Genomic DNA, 20,487 nt, shown 5'->3' with positions numbered 1-20,487 from the left:
GAATGCAGTATCGTTGTCACGTGACAGACCCGCTATGCTGTAGGCCTCCTGAAGTTCCATTTTCTCCTTTTTTTCAAAGGATTTTCTTTAGCCCCGCCTCCTTATGCGCCATCTCGCGAGAGCTGATCTTCTCCCTCTCGCGAGAGTCGATTGAACGACAGCTTTGGGGCGGGGCGGAACGCACGATAGGCGGAGCCGAGCGCTAATGCTGCTACGGCGGAAGCCGGTGCGCGGCTCGGGGGCGGGCCACGGGGGCGGGGAGGGAGGGGGGGAGGGAAGGAAGGTGGGCGGGTGGGGGCGCTCTGCGGGAGCCGTTGGACGTCGTCGGGGCTGGTGACATGTCTGGAAGCAATGGAGGTTGCCGCGGCCCCAAGGTGAGCACAGCGCTGGCCCCTCTGCCTTAGGAATAATGAAGCCGGGGCCGGGCGGGGCGGGGGAGGGTAGGTGAGGCATAAAGGAGGGGGAGGGGCGGGGAGGATGGAGAGAGGAATCTCGCCCCCTCCCATCCCCCTCCCAGCCTTGGACTCGAGTCCAGCCCCTCTCCCTCCAGGGGCCCTCCAGGGCCAGTCCCGCAGTGTCTTTAGCGTCAGCGGCAGAAGCCGCTGCATCCGCGGCTTCTTCCTGAGCGTCTCCTCGGGCTGTCTGCCGCAGGAGGGAGGGGGTAAGAGCTGCACATGGGCGGGGGCGGGGGCGGGCGCTGTCGTGGGAGGAGGGGGTGGGGGGAGCTTGGACACAGCTGAAGGAAGCCCCCTCCCCCACTTCCCTTCCCCCCCTCCTTCCCCGTACACCCCACGCCCACCCAGGGGGGCCGAGCTCTGCGAACGTGTCCTCTTCGTTTGGGGTTCGTGCTTTCAGGCACCCCCTCCTCCCCTTTCCACCCCCGGGGACCCGGTCTGAGCCCTGTTGTTCAGGCTCCCCCTGCCTGGAGCAGTCAAGCAGCCTCTGCGGATGCCGCCGCAGAGCGTGGGTACCTTTCTGTTTTCTCCCCAGTGAGCATCGTTCTGTGGCCGAGCCCGGCGCTAAGGAAGAGGGGTGGCTGGGTTCATGACAGCGCTAGAAGGGGCCCTGGTTGCTGTCATTTCTGTCAATGGTATATCTGTAGATTGCTCCCACTAGCCACAATGCACACACTTTAACCTGGTTTTTCCTGTCGAGCATTCTGACTCATTTGTATAAACGCCAGCTTCCCCAATATTCCAGAAATCATTGCCATTGAATCTATTTTATCATACCTACTACATAGAACCAAACAAAATTCTTTTGTCTTCTTTTGTAGAATGAAAGGAAGAGGTTTATCCTTTAGATTTTTAAGCATATCTCCTACACTATGGAAGGCAAGTGTAGTACAGTGGAAAGACAATTGGCCTTGGAGCTAAAGAGCTGGGTTCAAATTCTACCTCTGACGCTTATTTATGTTACTGAGTAAATCACAACCTCACTGGGTCTCAGTTTCTCTTCTGTAGAACGAGTGGGATTTGACTAGGTGGCCCTTAAGGGCCCTTCTAATTTGAAATTTATGGGTAGAATATAATCTCCTAAACATTACTTGGTAAGGAGGGAGGCAGCATGATGTACTGATGAAAAAAAAGTTGGATCCAAAATCAGTGAGACCTGGGTTGGAAATCCTATACCTGACATAAGTTGTAGGACCATGGACAAGTCACTTCCTGAGCCTTGATTTACTGATCTGTGAAATGTACCTTCTCAGGATTATTACTGATATCAAATGAAGCTATGGAAGATTTGTTTTATTGGTAATCTATCCTTTTGAGCTCAGTAAAATTATAAATAGCAATAGAGGAAGGAAATCTCGGATATTGTTATCCATCTCAGTATAAGAGGGACTACAAGCCCAGTATTGAAAAAACCTAAATTCTATTTTCATCTTTGCCTTGTGTTTAGTCTTGGGCAATTTCTTTAACACTTTTACCCAGTTAGCTTCTTTAACTGTGCAATAGGGGTAGCACTTTGATATACTTCGTTAAGATTATTATGTTGATATTGATTTTGATGTGTTTTCAAAGTGCTCTATAAAAACACAAAGTTATATTGAAAATAAAATCTTTTTAAAAATATATTTTTATGCTAGATTTCAAAGAGGGCCATCAGGTGAATGTGCTAGAGTTATGTAGTTTAAAAGGACAATTTGAAAACCAGATGAGAGGCTGGTTTATTTGTCAGTGATCTGTAAAAGTACCTGTTTTTCCTTTGTCATAGGGCTGTTGTGAGGCTCAAATGAGATACTGTTTGTAAAGTGCTTTCAAAGACTATAAAATTATCAGGTCATCATTATTATTACTTTAATCCATGGTTCTTAACCTTTTTTTTTGGTGTTGAACTGCATGTTCAGTAGACATCTTTTATCAATTAACAAATTTTATCAATTAATAAATAATTTAATAAACATTTATTGAGAGCTTACTACATTTTGTGCTAGGCACTATACTAAATGTTGCGGACACAGAAAGAGACAAAAGGTAGTTAACTCCCCTTAAATAGCTTGCAGTCTAATGGGGAAGACAAACGTATACAAAGCAAGCTATATAAAGGGAACTAATAGAGGGAAGGCACTATAATTAACATAGGATGGGTAGTAAAAATAAAAGATAAGATTTTATTTGCAACTTAAAGGAAACCAGTAGGAGGTCAGTAGGTAGAACAGGAGGAGGCAGAGAATTCCAGACATGGAGGAGAGCCAGAAAAAATGTCCCCTGCAGTCTATCATCCCATTCACCTAGGTTCTCAGCAGGTGTCATCCTTGACTCTTCACTTTCTCTCATTTCCCCCCTCCCCCCATCCAATCATTTGCCAAGTTCTGTTCTTTCTGCCTTTGATTCTACCTTCATACATCTCTTTGAATATCCTAACATCCCCTTTCTCTCCCACCACTGCAGGCCTTCATCACTTTATGCCTGGAATGTTGCAATAGCCTGGTAATTAATCTCTCTGCCTCAAGTCTCTCCCTACTTCAGTCCATCCTCCACTCTCAGCTGTCAAGCTGATCTTCCTTAAGCACAGGTCTCCATGTCCCCACTATTCAGTAAAGTCCAATGAGGGGCAGCTAGGTGGCACAGTGGATAGAGCACTGGCCTTGGAGTCAGGAAGACCTGAGTTCAAATTCAGCCTTAGATACATAATACTTCCTAGCTGTGTGACTCTGGGCAAGTCACTTAACCCCATTGCCTCACTAAAAAAACAACAACAACAAAACAGTAAAATCCAATGACTTTCTCTTACGTACTCCAGAATCAAATTATAAAATCCTCTGTTTGCCTTTAAAGTTCCTAGCTTTTCTCCTTGCAGTCTGTGATCCAGTGACATTGTCCTCCTTTCTATTCCTCAAACATGATATACTATCTCCAGAATCAAGTGTTTTCAGTGGTTGTTCCCCATGCCTGGAACCCTCTCTCCTCATCCTTTCCTCTTTGATTCCCTGGCTTTCTTTAAGTCTCAGCTAAAATACCATCTTCTCTAGGAAGCCTTTCTTGGTCCTTTTTAATCTTACTGCCTTTCCATTAAATTGTGAGCTCCTTGAGATCAGGGACTGTCTGCAGCCTTTCTTTGTATTCCTGGTGATTAATGGTGCCTGGCACATAGTAGGCACTTAATAAATGCTTGTTGACTTGTCCTGGCAGTCTTTGGTGATTTGTTAAAGCATCTATGGACCCTTTCACATAATAATGGTTTTTTTTTTGAATGAATAAAATAAATATACAGGATAACAAAGGATGCCCATTTTATAAAAGTCATTTATCAAAATGCCATATATTAAACCAAATTTATGGATCCTAGATGAAGAACCTTTGCTTTAATCAGATAAAGCAGTTTAATTTTGGGCTAGTTATTTGGCCTGCCAGGACTTCGTTTTCTGAAATCTGTAAAATTCCTCCTGTATCCTCATCTTTTCTTTTTCCATTGTGCCTTTTGGAACTTATTTTCTGTCTTTGACAAATTTTACCTTGTCTTTGACCTTGTCCTCTCACATGTCTTCCATCTTCTTGTATTTGTGGAAACCTGGGTCCTTAGACGCCTGTATCCTGACCACTTCCTTCAAAACTGGCTATATATGTCATGACCCTGACACACTGGGCCAGGACGAGTAGCCATGATTCTTGTTCCTTTCTGCCTCTTCTAGACTCCTCCTTTATTGTCATTGATCTTCCTTTAAGGTTCATTCTGTTCATCTATATCAATAGCTTTTTGTTATCATCTACAAACCTCTAGTTCATTTCTTCCTCCTTTTTTCAAGGAGTTAAGTTCCTGGTTCAGTCTTCTCTTTAACTCAGCCCGTTCTCTCACTTGATGATTTGATTATATACATATGATGTCCTCTCTGACAACCTGTCTTCCTAAATCTTCAGCCTTGCCTGAATTGTACCTTTGCCTCATGTCAACCACAAGATGGTCATACCTTTGATTTCATCATCGCCTATAACTTTACTTCATCTAGAATTGCAAAATCATTCTTTTTGCCCCCAGCCTATCTTTCCCTTTGTTTTGCTTTACTCTTCCTAAATATATTTGTCTTCATTGCCTTTTCCATGCATTCCATCCCTTCTTTTCTGGTCTACTTCCAGCCCGGCCTCATTTTCTTCCCTATGAAGTCTTGACTTTATAGGTAACTACTTTAGACTGTATACTGTATGTACTGTCCCCTATCCACAGTCTTATGCCCCCTTGTTCTGTTGGTGCTCTTGCCTCAATAAAAATCCTCAACTATGGTTTAACTATTTACCTTTTTCACTCCTACTTGAATGCCTTTCCTAGTCTCCCTTAATACTAGTGCTTTTCTCCCCGTGATTATCTCCATTTTATTCTGTTTTTATCTTATTTGTACATAGTTGTTTGCTTTCATTATCACTTTAGACTGTGAACTCCTTCAGGGCAGGGACTGTTTTTGCCATTCTTTGTATCCTTAGCCTGTAGCACAGCAGGTACCTAATAGATGCTTGTTGACTGCTATTAGAGAAAGTCATGCTGACTGTGCTAACTAATATTTTATGTTACTTACTCTTAACTGGGCCACTATTGCAGTAAGCTAGTCTTTTTACTTTTCCTAGTTGACCCTATAAATCTTTCCATATTGCCATTCCATATCTTTTCTTCTTTTCCTCAAACCTGCTGACTATTCACTCTTCTCTCTCTCAATGGAGGATACTACCTTCTGCTTTAGGAAAATGAAATACATCCATCATGAGTTCCATCTTTCCCCTTTTCTGTACTTCACTACCCTTTTCATCATCCCACATTCTTTCTTCATTTTCTCCAGTGCCTTCCTTCTACTTGTGCTTCATCTTTTCAGGAAGGTAGCTATTTATTCATAGTTTCTCTTCTATTTAACTAAAATCTTTTTCTTCTGTTGGCTGCTTTCTTAACCCTCTCATCTCTAAAGAACGTTTATTTGACCCTTAATCTCCTTAATCTGTAGTTCTCTATTTCTTTTCCCTTTCATGGGCAAACTCAGAAAAAAAGCTTCCCATATTGTAGTTTGTCTTCTGATCCCATCAATCAACTAGACAAGAATCACTTTTTTTACTCCCTGGCCATCTTGACAAGTGCTATATCCTAGAACCAGAGATGACACCTTGGAAGACTTAACTGTTTCACCTCTGAAACTCCTGCACTGGTTCCTCCCTCCCCATCCTGAGTGCCTCCTGTGGCCCATTACGTCTAGGTAGACCTACATATCCTTTCCCAAGTCACCTATATCTGTGTATGAACCTGCCACCTTTCCTCCCCTCTTTCTAAATCTAGAACTGCAGTCAAATTAATTGTAAGGGTATGCTAGTCTGCTCTCTAACTGCTCTAGTAACCATCCTTTTACCTTTCCAAAAGAAAATGCCCTTCCTTGGCCATCACTTTTCTACCTTAGAGAAATCATTTCACTTTTCTGGACCTTGCTTTCCTCATCTGTAAAATGAGGAATTTAGACTTGATGACTTATCTCTAGGACCCTTTTTTAGCTTTATTATCCTGTGATCCTATCTGTTGTCTTCCCTTTTAGGATATAATCTTGAGAGCAAGGACTGTCTCCTTTTTTTCTATTTTTATCTCCATAGCTTAGCATAGTGCTTGGCAAATAATAAGCACTTAAATACTTTTTCATTCATTCACCAGCTCCCTGCTGGACATCTCCATCCCAAACTCAGCCTGTCCAAAATGAAATTTCTTATCTTCTACAATCTTTTTTGTACTCCAGACTTTCCTCTTTTTACCCTTTTAGTAAAGATAATTGCTTCTTGCCTGGATTATTTCAGTAATCTACATTTCCACAGTTATTTAACGTTATATTCTTTCATCCTCTCTGTTCCATCCACTCTCTACTTGTTCTTAGAATTTTGTGTTGCATTTGCTGCCTCTATGCCTTTGGAGAGGCACCTTCCATTTCTGAGAATCCTTCTTTTTCTTCAAAGTTTCGATCAGGTGTCACTTTCTTTGGGAAACTTTTCTCTTGAACCTCTTATTGATAGTGCTTTCTCTCTTATCAAATTCTCTTGAATTTGCTTATTTAATTATGAGAAATCCTAGGATTTGGAGCTGGAAGGGCTTTCTAGCAGAACGAAAGTTTTGTTGTAAGGAAGGAAGAATACTAGGAGGGTTAATATTTGGAAATGATAAAATTACAGGAGAGAGGGAAAGGAGGAAGAATGTGTTTTTGAGTCACCAGAGGTATTGGATGTCTGATGGGGACAGGGCTAGAGAAAGCAAGGCTTTACAAAACAGATTTAATCTAGCTTTGTAATGTTTGTGTTTTTGCCAAATACAATTGTTGAACCTATAACTTCCTGTTTAATTCTTTGCTTCATATTCATAATCAGAGGGAATGTCAATTAGCCGATAAGTATATGCCAGGTACTGTGCTAAATGCTGGGGAATCAAGGTGTGGAGATAGGAGATGGAGTGTTGTACGCAAAGAATAGCAAGAAGGGCAGTTTGTCTTGATCACAAAGTGTGGGTGCAGGAGTAATGTCCAATGAAGTTATAAAATTTAGTTGAAGTGGTTATGTTGGGCTTTGAAAGCTAACTGGAGCATTTTATATTTTATCCTGTAGTCAGTAGGAAACTGCTGGAGTTGATTGAGTAGGAGAGTTACCTGGGCATTAAGGAAAATTACTTTGACAGCAATGTGTAGGCTGGATCAGAATGTGGAGAGACTTAAGACAGGGAAATTACTTAGGAAGCCTTCACAGTGACCTGATTGGTTGTTGTCCTTCATTCTCAAAGAGGATCAAAGTGATACCACTATGTTGGGGTCAAGGTATAATGTGTTCAACTGTGGGTGATCAGACCAATATGAGCTTGAAAGGGTCTACCACAAATTGGACACAAATAGTCCACATGAACATTTGAAGTGGAAATAGCTCTAAATTTACACATTGAATGTTACTTTTAAACTTACTGCAATTCTGCATCACTTATAGAGCACAGCTTCTTCTTTGATGCAGGCATGCCATGTTGGGTGGTCCTTTGCCAGTGTCTCCCATGTCACACAATTGATTCCAGAGTTCTTCAGAGAGTCTTTGAGAATGTCCTCATACCAGTTCTTCTGAATGAGAACTTCTGAATGAGCACTTGCCTTGTGTGACTTCTCTGTAAAATAGTCTTTTAGGCAAACATATATTTGGCATTTGAACAATGTGGCCAGTCCATCAGAGTTATGCTTTCTGCAGTAGAGTTTGAATGGTTGGCAGTTTGGTTTGAGAAAGGACCTCTGTATCTGGTACCTTATCATGCCAAGTGATCTTTAGAATCTTCCTAAGACAATTCAAATGGAAGTGATTTGATTTCTTCGCAAGGCACTGGTAGACCTTACATGTTTCACAGACATAAAACAAAGAGGTCATTACAATGGCTCTGTAAACCTAGGCGAGAGGTAAAGAGGATCTGAAAGTGGTAGCCGTTTGAGTGAAAAGAAGGGAAGTCTGGTTGTAAGAGGTGTTTTGGAGTAAGAAATGGCAAGATAGAGCAACTGATTAGATATGGCAGGGAAGTGAGAGTGGGGAGTTAAAGAAGTGCTGAGGTTAGGATAGGAACCTGGGAAACTGAAAGGGTGCTGAGGCCTTAAGCAGAAATGGGGAATTTGGAAGAGGGGATAGTTTAGGAGGAATAAGTTCAGTTTTGAACGTGGCTAGTTAAAGATTTCTGTAGGACATCTAGTTTGAAATGTCCAGCGGGCAATTGTGATGTCACACTAAAGTTTAGGGGAGACACTGGGGCTGGCTATATGGATCTGTGGATCATTTACAGAGAGATGATAGATAAATTCTTGGTTAACTGATACCAAGAAAAAAAGTATAGAGGGAGAAGAAAAGAGGACCTAAGATAGAACCTTTTGGAGGACCTACAGTTAGGGGGTCTGATATAAGGTGATGGGCCAACAAAGGAGACTGCCAACAAAGGAGACTGAGAAAGGTATCTTTCAATAAATATTAAATTTAATGATTTTGACATATGCATGAGAGATGCTTCAGAGGAATTACTTTAAGACAACATTGTGCTCTACTGAATTAAATGCCTTTTAAAAAAGTTAAACATCGTGTGACCTCATCTTCTCTATACTTTTTAGTTAATTGTGTGACTGTAAAGATATGGTTTCTTGTATAATATCATAGGATTTTAATTTGAGGTAGAAGTGATGTTAGAAATAAGTCATTTATAAGATGGCAGATTAGGGGCAGACCCCTGCTGAACTCTCCCAGTATTCCCCTCCAAACTACTTTAAAATAATGCCTCAACTCAAATTTTGGAGCCGCAGAGCTAACAAAAGTCAGGGTAAGATATTTTTCTGGCATAAGAAAACTTAAGAGATAGGCAGGAGAGGTCTATAAAACTGATGTGGAAATCTGGTGGAGGTTTCTCTGGAGGCCACATGTGAGGTAGTGGGAACAGTGACCAGGAGCAGCAGCAGCAGCAGCAATTTCAGGAGCCTTTATCCCAGAGATGGTGAGGGTGTCAGACAATTGCTGAGAAATAGATTACAGGGGAACCTTTGCTAGCACTAGTATAGCTGGTGCTGATGGGCAAATCTGTTCTCTTATTCAGTTCTGGGTCATAGTTGTAGGGTGGAGAGGAGTGCTGGTGGTTGGTCACAAGGGAGCATGAGCCCTGGTCACAGTACCAAAGCAGAGAGGTATGCTAGCACTTGTGGCTTCAGGGGAGTAGGGGCCTGTCTTTTTTTGGTAAAGACCAGAGCTTGACCAGGAAAGCTTGACCATACCTCTCCCAGGATCATGCCATCTTGGAAGCAACAAAAATGTTCAGACCCCTCTAGAATAAACTCTGAAAACAGCAGCACAAAAAAGCCTAAATCTTGGGATGGTGCTTTCCTACCCCTAGGTGAGGAGAGCCCAGTTTTAATATAAAGTTCATAGTCAAGAAATAGGCTGGAAAAATGAGCAAACAACAACAACAAAGAAGAACTTGATCATTAAAAACTATTAAGGTGGCAGGGAATATAGCAAGACAAACTCAAAGCACACAACAGTGTGAAAACTGCTACCAAACAAACCTCTAAGAAAAATGCTGATTGGATTCAAGGCCAGCAAGAATTTCTGGAAGAGTTAAAGAGATAAGAGTGGTAGAGGAAAAATTGGGAAAAGAAATGAGAGTGATACAAGAAAATTATGAAAAGAAGCACAAAAAATACTGAAGAAAGAAACACCTTAAAAAACAGAATTGGCCTAATAGTAAAAGAAGAATAAAAATTCACTGAAGAACTCCTTAAAAAGCAAGAATTTGCCAAATGAAAAAAAAAAGGTACAAAAATCTCCCTTAAAAAAAAAAAGGCTTAAAAATTAGAATTGGGCAAGTAGAAGCTACTGACTCCATGAGACATCAAGAAGCAATCAAAGTTAATGGAAGGGAAAACAGAAGAAAATGTGAAATATCTCATTGGAAAAACAACTGACTTGGAAAATAGATCGAGGAGAGATAATTTAAGAATTATTGGACTGCCTGAAAGCCATGGTCAAAGAAAGAGCCTAGACATCATCTTTCAAGAAATTATCAAGGAAAACTGCCTTCATATCTTAGATCAAAGTAGGGCAAAATAGAAATGGAAAAAATTTGCTGATCAAGTCCTGAAAGAGATCCTAAAATGAAAACTCCCAATAATATTATAGCCAAATTCCAGAGCTCCTGGGTCAAAGAGAAAATACTTCAAGCAGCTAGAAAGAAACCATTCGGATATCATGGAACCACAGACAGGATCACACAAGATTTAGCAGCTTCCACGTTAGAGGAGCAGAGGGTGGAATATGATATTTTGGAAGGCAGAGAAGATAGGATTATAACCAAGAATCACTCAGCAAAATTGAATGTAATTTTTTAGGGTAAAAATGGATATTTAATGAAATAAAGGACTTTCAGTCATTCCTGATGAAAAGGTCAGAGCTGAATAGAAAAGTTTTGACTTTCAAATACAAGATTCAAGAGAAGCATGAAAAGGTAAACATGATAGAGTAATCATAAAGGACCTGACAAAATTAAACCATTTATATTCCTGTATGGGAAGATGATACATGTAACTCCTAAGAACTTTATCATTATTAGGGCAGTTAGGAGGAGGTTAACATATACCCAGACATGGGTGTGAGTCAATTATGTTAGAATGCATGCCAGAAAAAATGAAGGGGTGAGAAAGAAGGATGCAGTGGGAGAAGGGGGGGAGAAGTAGAATGGGAAAAAATTTCTCATATAAAAGAGGTGCATAAGGAAGAGCTTTTACAATGGAGGAGCAAATGAGGGGGCGTGGCAAGCAATGCTTGAACCTCATTCTCTTTAAAATTGGTTTAAAGAAGGAAGACTATCCAGACTCAGGTTGTGTATAGAAATGGAACTTAGTGGACAGGGAAAATAGGGGAAGGGGATCAGAGAACATGGAGGGATTGATTAAGGGAGGCAGTGAGTGGTTAAAGCAAAATAGACTTTTGAGGAGGGACGGGAGAGAAAGAGAGAGAGAGAGAAGATAATGGGATGGAGGGAAATATTCAATTAATAATCATAATTGGGAATGTTAATAGAATTAGCTCATCCATAAAATGGAAGCAGAAGAATGGATTAGAAACTAAAATCCAACAATATGTTGTTTATAAGAGACTCACTTGAAACAGAAAGGCACACATAGTTAAAATAAAAGGCTGGGGGAGAATCTAATATGCATTGGCTGAAGTAAAAAAAGCAGGAGTAGCAATCATGATCTCAGACAAAGCGAAAGCAAAAATAGACCTAATTAAAAGAGACAATCAGGGAAACAATATTTTGTTAAAAGGTACCATAGATGTTGAAGTAATGTCAAAAAATTTAACAGCGAGTTTCTCTGATTAAGGCCTCATTTTTCAGATATATAGGGAGCTGATTCAGATGTATAATATTATAATATCCCCAGTTGATAAATGGTCATATGGTCAAAAGATATGAATAGACAGTTTTCACAAGAAGAAATCAAAACTATCTATAGTCATATAAAAACGCTTTAGTCACTGTTGATTAGAGAAAGGCAAATTAAAACAACTCTGAAGTACTGTGTCACACTTACTAGAAGTGATAAATTCTGGAGAGGATGAAGGAAAATAGGCACATTAATAAATTGTTGGTGGAGTTGCAAGCTGGTCCAGCCATTCTGGGGTACAATTTGGAGCTAGTTCCAGAGGGCTAGAAAGGTTTTTGATCCAGCAATACCATGTCTGTGTTAGTATCCCAGAGAGATCAAATAAAAAGCAAAAGCACCTATATGTACAAAAATATTTATAGCTGCTCTTTTCGTGGTGGCAAAGAATTGGAAATTGAGAAAATGCTCATCAGTTGGGGAATGGCTGAGCAAAGTTCTAGTATATGATTGTAATGGAGCACTGTTGTTATATAAGAAATAATGAGGGGCGGTTTCAGAAAAACATTGGCAAGGCCTATATGAACAGGGGCAGCTAGGTGACGCAGTAGACAGAGCACTGGCCCTGGAGTCAAGAGGACCTGAGTTCAAATCTAGCCCCAGATACATAACACTCACTAGCTGTGTGACTCTGGGCAAGTCACTTAACCCCAGTTGCCTCACAAAAAAAAAAAGAGAGAGAGAGAGACCTATATGAACTGAAGCAAAGTGAAGTGAGAAGAACCGGGAGGTCATTGTGCACAGTAATAGCAAAATTGTAATGATGATCAACTGTGAAAGACTTGGCTACTCTGATCAATACAGTAATCCAAAAAATTCCAAAGGACTCCTGATGAAAAAATGCTGTTCATCTCTGGAGAGAGAACTGATGAATTCTGAGTGCAAATTGAAGTGTGATTTTCTCAATTTTCCTTATTTTTCTTGTTCTTTTTGGAAATATGTTTTGCATGATTTCACATGTGTAATTGATATCATATTGCTTGCTTTCTCATTGGATGTTGGAGGTCGTGGGAGGGAGGCAGAGAATTTGGAATTCAATTTAAAAAGGAAAGAATGTTAAAGATAATAAAGCAAAAAAAAAATTGAACCTGGGGGGTAAAAACTCAACTAGTCTAATCTCCTCCTTTTAAAGATGAAAGAACATGGTGGCTGAGCAGTAAGTAGCACAGCTGGGATTTGAACTTGTCTTAATATTTTTCCTCAAAAGCAAAAACATATAATTAAATAGCATGAGAAAAGTAGTGCAGAGAAACCTTTTCCAGTACATGTAGCATCATACTTTCTCACAAGTAAATACATTGCCAGTGGGAAGGGGGAGACACACAGGGAGCACACTTGTAGAATATGAATGTGGCTGGGGATACCTAGCCAAGGTGAAACAAACTCTTATGGCTGCATCCGTGCTGGAACTTTCCTCCATTTTTTCTTATTCTTGCTTTCCTTCAGAGCTGCTGATGTCTTCTGTTGAAGTTGTTTGGTGACCTGTTCTCTCTGCTGAGCTGGACCCCAGGTTCTCATACTCCAGACCTACCACTCTGCAGTGCACCCCAGTGCCTGGTTTGTGAAAGCCTTGCGTGTTCCCTCTTCGTGTTTTCATTGATGATAACCTTAACACCTATATAAATTATTCTCATAAAGATTTTACATAGATGAGAAAGACCATTTTTAATTCTTTTTGATTGATAGAAAGTTCATTTTTTAAAAAAATCATTTTTCTTCACTGATTCTGTATGCCTATCAGTTATACCATACCACAGTCTCCAAATGATTGAAGTTGTCACCCAAAAGGAGGAAGCACGTTTAAAGCATGAGTAGGCTGTAGCACAGAGGGATAGCATCAGAGGAGGAAAAAGAGTTGGAAAAGGAGGTGATCTGAACCTGTAGTGAGTAGGAGTGATAACTGATGGGCCATTGCCATCCTCTGTTGGTATCCATGAAAATTCAGGATCATTGGGTTGTAGAGGAAATCCTTCATCCAGTTGGGGTCCCTCTGTGGAGAACTTATAGGTTAGCATGAACAAGAGTTGAACAGGTTGGAAAGGTATAGATTGTTCAAGAGCTACTTAAGTGATGTCAGACTCAAATAGAAACAGGTCTCTGCAGCTGCATGTTGACTTAGAAAACCACAAATTAACATTATTTGTGTTTTGTTTGCATTTTGTTAAAATTTTCAAATTACATTTTAGTCTAGTTCTGCCACACTTGGGAGGCCATGAATTTGATACCTTCTTATTAAAGAAAGTATTCATGAAATATAGGCATGAGTAGTCTATAAGCCTTTCACCTTATTCTTATTCCTGAACCAACTTATAAAACAAGTAAAAATATGTATTTAGTTTAAACAGTTTTTATGTGTAGCTGATGGCATATACTTTATTATTGATTTAATATACTATTTGTCGTCATTGCCATTAAAAGTTTATATTCAGACTCTTGGGCAGCAAATTAGCCCCACCAAGGATGATCTTTCTATTGGAAAACCAAGTGTGATTTTCCTCATTTCCATTTATAGGTGTTACCTGATATAAATATGAGACTTTCTCATGTTTTATTTCATTTTTTTTAAACATCGGAACTATGTCTTTAGTTCTGTAGGATCCCTAGGCTTTATGGTTGTAGCAAAAGAAGATTGGATGTCACTTAACAAAAACAAACCAGCAACCTAACATTTATATAGCACTTACCATGTGTCAGGCACTATGTTACAATTATTGTTTCATTTGATTCTCACAACAACCCTAGGAGATGGGTGCTATTATTATTCCCATTTTACAGATGAAGAAACAGAGGCAAACAGTTTAACTAACTTGCCCAGGGTCACACAACTAGTAAATGTCTGAGGCCAAATTTGGAATCAGGGCTTCCTGACTCTAAGCCTGGCAATCTTATTTATTGTGCCACACTAACTTGTAATACCTTCTGTGGTTAAATCATTTCTTTGTTTCAAGCAAGTGACTTGCATATCAACTTTTAGCACATAGTTTAAAAGTCTGGAGTCTGGGAGAGTGCTGGTCTGAATAGTAATGGAATAACTTACTAGCTGTGTGTGACCCTGGGCAAGTCACTTAACCCCCATTGCCTAACCCCCCCCCAAAAAAAAGAACAAATATATTGGATATATAGGAAACAACAAAGTACCCTGAGGGAGAAATAGGAGGGAGCACGTACCAGGCAAGTCATACCCTTACCAGCTCCTTGACTACAATCTCCTCTTAAAAGTGATGGAGATAGTGGCAACAAACTCTATCAAGCTAAGTACAGAGGCTGGCCACTTGGCATTAAATTTTTCTTTTTTGTTATTGTTGGTTCCTTTAGTTTTTTTCCTTTTTATTACAAATTGACATGTCATCATGAACATTTCCTTATACAAAAGTATAGAATTCTGTACTTTGTGTATTTAATTCTGTGATTCTTCATTGTGTACAGCTTTTTTTGGGTGGGATATACTTTAACATGGTAGTTTTTTTACTGCCCTAATTACCTGTTCCTTTCTATACTTAATTTTGGTCCATTCTGTTTATTTTTTAAATCATTCATTCATACTTTTCACTTTTTTTTAATGTCATTATTATTACTCCCATTCCCCACCATAGAAATGTTCCTTTGTAATAATTAGTATAGTTACGCACAAAAAACCCAAGTTCATATTGGTTATATTTGAAGATATAATACTTGTTCTATACCTCTGGTCCATCATTTTTATCCGAAGAAGTGGGAAACACGAATCAGTTTTTCTGGAATCATAAGTAGTTGTTGTGTTGATCATAGTTCTTTAATCTTTCATAGTTTTCCTTTACAGTGTTTTAGTTGTAGAAATTGTTTTCTTAGTTGGGTTCACATCACTCTGCATTAGTTGACTTCCATTTGAAGGTGAGAATGGAAGTAGACAATTAAAAATATGTATCAGGAGTAAAGAATGAGAGAGGCCAAAAACTTGTAGAATATACAAGAGCCTTTTGCCTATTCATCATAATTATTGCTTCAAGAAAAGATTGAGAAGGTGCTGATCAGGGCAGAGCACCATATGCCTACATAAAAGATGAAATAGATCATATTTTAACTGACAAGGAATGACTTATTACAAATGTAGGAGTCATTCCTGAGTCAGCAGTTTTTAGAAAAACCATTGACTTGTTAGAGCAGAGATCAAAGCTTTTAAGCTGGGAAAAAAAATGAAAAGAAAAAAAAACTTTGTTCTGATCTATTTAAACAAATTGATGGTGAATAAAGGGCTATAAGTGAATGAAAGCATACCAATTATAATAATTTTATACAGAAATTTAGCTGACATAAGTCTGTGCTGTAATTAGTTAGCAAAGCATGTAGTATAGGGAAAAAGGGGAAAAAAGGCCTACCTACAAGGAGCTTTCATTCTGGTGGATGTGGCCCCAAAAAGTGCTTTAATGAACACTTGACCCAATTGTTAAGCAGAGAGAGATGGTAGTTAAGGGCCACGCAGATTTGGGATATAAGTTTATTTATAAAATGTTACAGACATGAATGATGGAAGATTATGAACAATATTGCTTCAACGTTGGAAAGGGCTGTGGAATGACAAGAACACTAATATATGCTTTGAAATGGACCAACTGTTCTGAAAAACAATTTGGATCATGTGGAAAAATGATCCACTTTGATCTCAAGGAGGCCAAAGACAGTACAAAAAGTCCCACATAAACTGAAATATTTATGTCATCTGGAAACAAAGTGAAGGCCCATCAATTAGAGAATGACTGAAAATTTTTTTTATAATAATGGATGTGATAAATGAATTCTGTTGTGTTGTGAGAAATGACAGAAATGAGGAGTTCAGAGAACTAGTGGAAGACTTTGTCTGAATTTATAAAGTAAGCAGAAGAGACCCAATAATCACAATAATGTAAACAACCACACTGAAAAAGTAGCTTAACTCAGATTAATTTTAATTACTAGTCTTGGTACCAGAGAACAAATGATGAATCTATCAGCAAACATTTGCTAAATGCCTACCGTACACCATTATGCCTTTGTGTCTTGATGTTAAAGTCACTTTCAATATCGCCAGGTCCTGACTCCAAATCTGGTGCTTCTTCCACTGTACCACCCATGTTCCATTAGTTCAGTTTTCAAGAACTCCATGATGCCTATATGCTAGAATGGAGAAAAGGAATAGAACTTTTATGGAAACAACAGCAGGATAGGGAAAGTGGTCTAAGTGTGGAGTAAACTTTTCATAAAAACCGTAATTCATAATCCTAACAAGACTACTCACCCATCTCTCACTTGAAAACAAAAAGAAATTTTAAAATTCTGCAGAACACATTTATAGTATAAGTGATACTCAATATATTCTTTCCTAGAATAACAAACAGTGCCCCCCAAAAATAAGTTATTGGAAGACAGAAATGCCCAGTGTACTAATTTCTGATGGAACTGTGAAGCAGTTCAACTGTTATGGAAAAAAATTTGGAATCATGAGAAAATAATCTCATATTTTTATACTTCTTACACACACCTTAGGAGCATAATATATATCTGTTTAATTAAAGTCAGTTTGTCCAAATGATCCAAATTTCCATTTCTGTTGCTGCCTATAGGTAACCTTGAAACCAGCCTAAACATAAACATAAAAAAGTACTCATTTTCATCATGAATATCAAAGTCAATATTTGACATGTCACAAGCAACATCTGTTCCTCTAAAACATCACTCACCATTGCCTGTAAACGTCTATAAATCTAACCATTTCCCACTGGGATTACTTGAGATCTTTGGCCATTAGATAAAACTGAAACTTCAACCTTAGTTCATTTGCAAAATCTGTTTCCACCACTCCCATGCCAGAGGAGTTGAATGACTTTGAAAGAAGATAAACTATCAACCTGCCTTCTCCAAGTACAGACTCATGTTTCAGTTGAAAAGGCATCAAGCTATAGTGGACAAAAGCAGAACAAAGAATAGAAAAAAAAAATCCGGTGTCACTCTAGGCAAGAATACTACAGTGTTTCTCAGTCTTAATATCCATTACTCAAAAATTCAAAAAAGATCTGTTATTTCATTAATATAGGTATTCTTTTCCAGTGAAGAAGGTCACAACTTATACACATCTTTCTATCTTATGTAACTCTTGTAAATAGCCTCCCATAAGTTCATCAAACGGAATCCGCTCAAAAGGCTTAGGGGCTTTCCTTCCATTCCGAACATGCTTAGGATACTTAGTAATGGAGCACACACAAGCTGTATCCATTTGTGGTTCCATCCAGTTCTAGATTTATGATCATGTTAAATTATACAAATGAGAGTTGTATGAGCACAGAAAAAAACACCTTTGTCATAAGACATGGCAAAAGATAATATAAAAATAAGAAAGCTAAACTAAATTTTAATTTCTGTTTTGTGCTATCCTGCAAGATAGGTTGCTGTTTTTTCCAAGTTTTTTTTTTAATTGTTTCTTTGGAATACTGTTGTTTCTACATACATTATTGACCATTGTAGACAGTGTAACCTTGTCTCATTTCTGTAGTTTCCATAGTTATAAACAACATAATTATAAAAGTCTTGGTTTCAGTTTTGGCTTTGAATTTGATTTTGGCATCATCTCATCTGACAGCTGTTACACCTATTCCTTTTTTCTGTGGCACTGCGGTTTGATTTCACGCTTCCCAAAACCAATTTTATGGTATCTGTTTCCTAACAATTTTTTTAAATTCTTCATCTATATATGTGATTTTTAAAAAGTCTATTTTGTTTAGTTTTGTATTCAATATTCACAACCTTTCTAAACCCAATAAAATATTCTTGATTGGTTCTTTAGCTGTGTTTAGACTTAGACTACCCACAGATTATTTTTGCGAGAACTCTTTTCCTTTTATAAGTTTACAAGTTTGTGTCTTTTGAAATCCTTTTTATTTAAATTCTAGGACCTTATCAGTACTGTCCACATCTTTGAAAAGCACAAATCCAGATCTCCAAGATTTTGGAATTATTGAACCTATTTTAACTGTTAATCTACAACCTCTCCAAAATGAAACTGCTCTCGAAGCAGACCTTGTGTCCCTTCTGTGCTCTCCAGTAATCATTTTATCATTATATTGCTAGATTTTGCTTGAATTGATTTTGGGCTGTGTGACAGACACCTCAGAGTTGGTGTTTTTTCACAAATTTTCACAAATTTCATGGTGGTGTGATTGTTGATGTAAAAATGGAGTCAGAGTAGTATTGACAGTAATCCATTGTATCAGATATTAGATGCTTCATGCAAAGATTTTTGCACTTTACAGTTTGTCTCATTATTCTAGCTGTATTGATTTTCCTTTGTAAATTATTATGTATGTGTTTACATGTTGTATTTCTCCTGTAAAATCTAAGCTTCTGGAGGGTAGGAATGATTTAATTTTTATTTTGTATCCTCAGTGCCCTGCATAATTTCTTAATTGTAGTGTCCTAGGTCACCTTTTCATTGGCTATTGCCTTAGTTTACCTCATAATTCAAGGTGCTATGATGTTTAAATTTATACCTGTTGAAGTAAGGGTAAATGAGGTATCTCCTGTGTGGGATTTGGTCCTTTTGTCACTTATTTTTACTGAAACTGCAAGTATGACCTCTACTTTGGGAGATTCCTTCCTTAAGCAAAAGAAACGTTTGTGTTAATTATAACAACAGTTTATTGTAATCGTTTTCACTGCATATTAAGAGTTGATAATTTTTTTTAATATAAATAACTTAGAGTTTCACAGTTTGCATGCTGAAAGTAAAACTTTTTTATCTTTTTGTATTTTGTTTTATTGCAAGAGAACTTCCCTCCCAAGAATGTAGTAACTTCTTCCAGAGGCATTCTCTCTTTTCTTTCTTTCTTTCTTTCTTTCTTTCTTTCTTTCTTTCTTTCTTTCTTTCTTTCTTTCTTTCTTTCTTTCTTTCTTTCTTTCTTTCTTTCTTTCTTTCTCTTCTCTCTCTCTCTCTCTCTCTCTCTCTCTCTCTTTCTTTCTCTTCCTTCCTTCCTTCCTTCCTTCCTTCCTTCCTTCCTTCCTTCCTTCCTTCCTTCCTTCCTTCCTTCCTTCCTTCCTTCCTTCCTTCCTTCCTTCCTTCCTTCCTTCCTTCTTCTTTTTTTTTTTTGGTGAGGCAGTTGGGATTAAGTGACTTGCCCAGGGTCACACAGCTAGTAAGTGTCAAGTGTCTGAGGCTGGATTTGCACTCAGGTCCTCCTGACTCCAAGGCTGGAGCTCTATCCATTGTGCCACCTAGCTGCCCCCAGGGCCATTCTCTAGATAATTAATAGCATCCGTACTGTGCAAGCTTCCTACCAGGACATTATTGTCACCTACAGAGGTAACCAAATGTGTGTTTTCCTTAAGCTCATTATGGTATAAATAGTCCAGTGCAGACCTCTAGTTCAAATAACAGCCTGTGTAGAAGGCCACTTAGGGTGTTGAATGAATGTATGGCAGGACCAGGTTGCTCCAGAGAGCTGTCATGAATTCAGAAAGACCATCCATGAAATTGGCTATTAGGTGTATGTACTCTGTCCATTCAATATGCAAGGCCAGATGCTGAAGCAAGACATTACTGATAAACTGTATAAGAAGGGAAGCTTTCCCCCATGTAAGTGAGAACAGTCCAACCTCAAATGGATTGCTGTTGAATTTGCCCTGCAGTTCTTAAATAGATTTTGGTACTTGTAGTGGTATATTGATGACTAGGGTAGAGTTAGCAAGCATCTCTGTAGCATTGGAGGAGAATTTCTGCCCTACCTTTTCTTCTCTCTCCAGCCTCCTTTACAATTGAGGGGCCTTAGTAGTATTTACAGCCCTTTGCTCGCTAGCTGTGCAAGATCTGCCTAGCTGATTTATCAATAAATCCTGCTGTAGTATATGGGAGTTATGTGTTGGTTTTTGCTTTTGCCTTTTCCTAACTAGTTGATAATATTTTCCATGTAACTATCCACTTAGAGAACATTTGCTTCTAAATGTTGAGATGTAGCAGGAGAGACGAATCATCTCTTTAATCCCACAGATTAGACCTTCAACCTAGGACACAGAGTAGGCATTTAATGAATACATATTTATTGGATTGGATTCATGCAAAAGCTTTAAAATTTTATGTAATAATTTTTAAGTTTACCTTT

At 38.7% G+C, this 20,487-nt stretch overlaps 1 protein-coding gene across 4 annotated transcripts in view; it reads left to right on the top strand.

Annotated features, from left to right (window-relative positions):
• Positions 1-284: 284 nt before the first annotated feature.
• AKAP11 (A-kinase anchoring protein 11) overlaps positions 285-20,487 on the top strand; it is an 81,082-nt gene continuing 60,879 nt past the window's right edge. For 3 of the 4 annotated variants that reach the window (XM_078147613.1, XM_078147612.1, XM_078147610.1), the window contains exons 1-2: positions 285-374; positions 12,833-12,943. The gene's annotated coding sequence lies outside the window, so the exon portion shown is untranslated. The remainder of the gene's footprint in view (positions 375-12,832; positions 12,944-20,487) is intronic. The other variant, XM_020977018.2, reaches the window with a different exon arrangement.

The sequence above is a fragment of the Phascolarctos cinereus genome, unplaced genomic scaffold (assembly GCF_003287225.1).
Source record: "Phascolarctos cinereus isolate Bilbo 61053 unplaced genomic scaffold, phaCin_HiC Scaffold_7;HRSCAF=346, whole genome shotgun sequence".
Lineage (NCBI taxonomy): Eukaryota > Metazoa > Chordata > Mammalia > Diprotodontia > Phascolarctidae > Phascolarctos > Phascolarctos cinereus.
This window is presented reverse-complemented; position numbering and strand designations above follow the sequence as displayed.